We start from the raw sequence: 5,000 nt of genomic DNA, 5'->3' as shown, positions 1-5,000 counted from the left end.
TTACCCCCTCCCTCTGATCATAAATACCCAGACAATGAAGCCGTTTTCACTTCCCGGAGTTACGGCAAATTTCCTTCGAGGATCGGCAGATAGCGAGAAGTGTGTGAGTGTGTGTGTGTGTGGGGGGGGGGGGGTGTTGGGGGAGGGAGTCGGCACGCAAAACACTTCCAGAGAGGGAGGTTTATTGTGTCCTTCTCTCTCTCTCCCCCCCCCTCCACCTTATCTCTTCCCCTCTTGTCTTATCTTTCTCCTCGTCATTATCCTGAAGTCGTGCACTTTATTTTGCACTTTATTTACTTCTTACCTTTCCGTGTTTCCTTCTTCCTTTGGTCACGCAGTCGCTTCTTTTACTCATTGCTTCCTTTCCTTGACTCTTTACTTTCCTATCTTATGTCGTTTCTTTTTTCTATCCTCTCTCTTTCTTCCCTTTCTTTCTTTCTTGATTTACTTATTTCTCACCTTCCTTCCATACATGATACTTCGTCCCTTTAAATAAATTATCTATATATATATATATATATATATATATATATATATATATATATATATATATATATATATATATATATATATATATATATATATATATATGTGTGTGTGTGTGTGTGTATGTGTGTGTGTGTGTGTGTGTGTGTGTGTGTGTGTGTGTGTGTGTGTGTGTGTGTGTGTGTGTGTGTGTGTGTGTGTGTGTGTGAGTGTGTGTGTGTGTGCGCGCGCGTAATGCATTTTCGTTACATAGGGTAGAAATCCAAAGTACTCAGTGGATCCTTTGTCGAGGCCCTTACGGAAGAAGCTTTGCGGTAAGTTAATCCTATGCAAGAGAGCTGTAAGACCGGGAGATGGGGGGATGGGGGATGAGGGGGGGGGGTAAAGCCTCCCTCGCCCATTCCCTCCCTCGCACTCCTCGTCATGCAGGGCTGCGGAAGGCTTCTCGCGCCCTCCCATATAAGGGCGGACGGCGGTCACACCCACAGATAAAAGGCACATCCTTGACCTTGATGTGCCTAGAGTACCCCCGCCCTTCGCCCCGTCACAACAACAGCGCTCACTCTCTCAACCCACGACTGCCCGCCCACAACAACACTTCACTCTCGACCGATAACACTGACCCTACGAAACTCATACGAAATTAAACACGCCCACTCAATCACTCACCCACGGAACATCACAACATTCTCGCTCCTGCCACCATGACGAAACAACCCTCACCATACCAACCCACTCATAAAACTACCACAATAACAACCGCACCACGCCCTCGGCCCCTTCTAACCCCCCCCCCTCCCCTTCTCCCCATCTCGTCTCTTTCTTCCTCTCCCACACGCCTCCAGGGATCCTAAAAAGAGGGACTATTAGCTCCCCTTTTTTGCGTCCTAGAGTAAAGAAAGAACTCCCGACTGCTCCTGGCGCTCTGCGCTCATTTCCGCGTTTCGCTTTGCGGTCTTTATCCCGTCTGAATTCATCAAGTTTCTCTCGCCTCTCGATTTTCTTTTTCTTTTTCTGCCGAGTGTGGTGATGGAAGACAGGGATGCGGGTGTGGATGTGGCTGACGGTGGTGGTATCATTAGCACAATTATCGACATCATGATCCCCAACCCCCGCCACTACTACTCTTTCTATCAAAAGAACAATGAATGACCAAACACCGTCGGAGGAGAAGCCCCCACACAGACAGCCTTCAAAGTGCTACATAACATATTTGTTCTGTGTTGAGCCCCAGGCAGAACAGGAACCAGCGGCTAGCTTTGAAAAAAAAAATGTGGCGGGCAACTTCCACCAAGAAACTTTCCTGCGGGTTGGTGGAAAACGTTCTGGTAGGTGACCTTCAACCGAGAGTGCTTGCTTAATGCTCGCAACATGAAAGTGACACACGGATGCTTCCACACCCAGAATAATAAGCTCAGTGGAAGTCTCTCTCTAGCCAGGAAATCCTGATAGCCTACGGGCATAAAATAAATCGCAAGCTACTAATCTAATGAACCAATTAACAGACGAATCGCAACAGCAAACCAACAGTTCTCCTTACCAGCGTGTGAAGATGGCAGGTAACGACGTTGTACTCCTCACCAGCTAGCACCATCATCCGTCCCTCACCTGGAAAGAGAAACAAAACGAATAAACAAACGACATCCAAGCGGCTGCGGCTGTCAGACCCAGCCAATCTACCCGGACCCAAAAAGAAAAGAAAAGAAAAGAAAAGGACAGTCGCAAAACATCCAGCCATAAAACACGGGAACTTCGTAAAACTGCGTTGCGTCCGTCCCCGAGTTCAATGTATGTACACAAGATTCGGGGAGACTACATGTGCGTCCCCTACCCCCCCTTCCCCTTCCCCTTCCCCTTCCCCTTCCCCTTCCCCTTCCCCTTCCCCGTGTGCGTGTGCTTTATACCCAACCAAGCAAGCCCCCAATTCCCCTGAGCGACACAACCGACTTTCGACCCTCCCCATCCCCTATCCCCTACCCCTCTTTTTCCTTTTCTTGTTTTTGTTTTCGTTTGCATGAGCGTCTGAGCCCGTGCATGCGAGCGTTTTGGCGGTAAAGAATGGAGGAGAACTCTGACGGTGACAGCTGGGACCCCGTGGAGAGGAAAATGCGATTTGGGAGGAAGGGACATAAAATCAGCCGAGCAAGAGAGTGCAGTGAGGAGGGGTAGGGTGGGAGGGGGGATAAGACGATGTGGGGAGGGGAGGGGGAGGGCGATGAGAGGGGGCGGGGAAAAAAACAATGGGAGGGGTGTAATGAGGAGAGAGGAGGCGAAGAGGGGGTATGAAGAGGGGAAAGGGAGGGGGAGTAATGAGGAGAGAGGAGGCGATGAGGGAGTATGATGAGGGGAAGGGGAGCGGTGTGAAGAGGGGAGGGGGGTAGAGCGAAGAAGAACGGGGGATGGCGGAAGGAAGAGGGGTGAATAAAGATAGTGAAGGAAAAGGGTGAAAGAGAAATTGAGACTGGGTGAAGAGGTAAAGGGAGATGAGGGAAGGGAAGGCTGAAGTGAGTATGAAGTAGCGGTTGGGCGTGGGGAGGGGGATGAAGCGAGAAGAGGGACGGCGGCAGACGAACGCAAAAGCAGGGCACAAAATGGGCGAGAGAAGCGGATTGGAAAACAATCGTAAAAGATAAAAAGTTGTCCCAAGGAGAGGGGGGGGGGGAGCACAGGCGACAAAAAGGCAAGGGCGAGGAGGAACATCGGTTATAGTCATTGTAGTGATGTGGAATACGTATGAACACCAGAACAACATTAATAAAAAAGGAAATACAGTGACAACCAAAACAATACAAACAATTTTAACCAATAACAAACAACCATAACATCAATGACAACACCAACAACCACCCAACCAACCAACCACCCAGTCACCCACCCACCCAATCCCACCCACCCACCCTCACAACCAATGCTCTAAAGAAAAAAGTCAAAGACGAGAAAACGGATGGAGCGCCCGAACGACCACAGACTGTGCCTCGCCAGCCGAAGGAACGACCCCCCTCCCTCTGCAGAGAAACCGAGGGCCGCCCGACACCACACCCGCGTCTGGCTTGCATCAGGCGAATGGGCGAATGGGCGCGCGGCTCTCCAGATGCTATAGGGTGCGTGGCTCTCGTTTGACGGCCTCCAGTGTCGCCACGTGAGGAGTGAGTGAGTGAGTGAGTGAGTGGGAGTGAGTGAGTGGGAGTGAGTGAGTGAGTGAGTGAGTGCGTGAGTGAGTGAATGAGTGAATGAGTGAGATAGAGATAGATATAGAGAGAGGGAGGGAGGGAGAGGGAGAGGGAGAGGGAGAGGGAGAGGGAGAGGGAGAGGGAGGGAGGGAGGAGGGAGAGAGAGAGAGAGAGAGAGAGAGAGAGAGAGAGAGAGAGAGAGAGAGAGAGAGAGAGAGAGAGAGAGAGAGAGAGAAACAAACTATAGGCCTGTGTGGTAAAGAGGTGGGGGAGAGGGGGAGAGATTTCCACCGCCACAACGCGGATGAATATTCAATACTAACCAATAAACCACAAACGAATAATTTGTCCTGTGATTACGTCAACCCCCCACTACCCCCTCTACCCCCCTAACTCCAAACCACCCCAACACCCCTTACCCAGACCCTTCCCTAGACCCTCACCCAGACCCTCCCCTAGACCCTCCCCCAGACCCTCCCCTAGACCCTCCCCCAGACCCTCCTCCAGACCCTCCCCAAAAGAACATAAACGAACGTAAAACGACAGAACGGACATCGCTCTGACCAACCACAACGTAAGACATTGAAGACCACCACTCCACCAAGCCACCCATCAACCGGTAGACCACGGCTACTCAACTATCATAGGCACAGGTCCAGTTAGGCAAGTTCCAATGTATGCAGATGTACGCGGGCCGCTAGTTGAGTAGCCCTGCAGTAGACTGACTATCTCCCCTTTACGTAGCCTGCATCGCCAACGCCAACACTAGCCTTTCTCCGTAACCCTTGAGGGAATAATTATTCGAACGCGAAATCTACCGTCAGTGCTTATTCGTTCTTTTATTTTTCTCTCTACTTTCTTTCAGTCTCAGTCTCAGTCTCAATCTCAGTCAAACTCAAACTCTAACTCGAAGTCTCACACTCAATCTCATTTTCTCCTTCACAATCCACTGTTTCACTTATTCCAATGTCTCTTCTTCACCTCTTTCCCACCTATCCATCTGCCCCTTTACCCTTTTCCCTCCCCTTTCGTTTCCCTTTCCCCTTCCACTTCTCCTCCCCCTCCCCCTTCCCCTCCCCTTATCCCCTTCCCCTTTCCCTTCCCCTTTCCCTCTCCTTCCACTTCCCCTTCCCCTTCCCCTCCCCCTCCCCCCATCACCCCCTCCTCCCCCTCTTTCTCGAAATATAATGGCGTTCCTCCGGAGAACCAACCACATGCACATCCAAACTTCCATTACTTAGGAAAGCAAACCGGCGGTCGACGCACAATGTTACAGCAGCTTTACACAGGTATTTTACAGCAGGTGCATAATGTTTGCCAAAAAAAAAATATATAAAAAAAAAT

General features: G+C 50.4%; 1 protein-coding gene across 50 annotated transcripts in view; it reads right to left on the bottom strand.

Annotated features, from left to right (window-relative positions):
* The window catches only part of LOC122257939 (tyrosine-protein kinase Src64B), a 197,955-nt gene that overhangs the window by 78,346 nt on the left and 114,609 nt on the right, over positions 1-5,000 (bottom strand). For 41 of the 50 annotated variants that reach the window (XR_015192089.1, XR_015192086.1, XR_015192088.1 and 38 more), the window contains one exon: positions 2,027-2,094. The exons of the other annotated variants lie outside the window; for them this stretch is intronic. The gene's annotated coding sequence lies outside the window, so the exon portion shown is untranslated. The remainder of the gene's footprint in view (positions 1-2,026; positions 2,095-5,000) is intronic. 50 annotated transcript variants of the gene reach the window in all.

The sequence above is a fragment of the Penaeus japonicus genome, unplaced genomic scaffold, assembly GCF_977035675.1.
Source record: "Penaeus japonicus unplaced genomic scaffold, GWHDUDI00000001_assembly GWHDUDI00000022, whole genome shotgun sequence".
Classification (NCBI taxonomy): Eukaryota; Metazoa; Arthropoda; class Malacostraca; order Decapoda; family Penaeidae; genus Penaeus; species Penaeus japonicus.
Note: the sequence above shows the minus strand (reverse complement) of the source record. Positions and strands in the feature narration are given on the sequence as shown.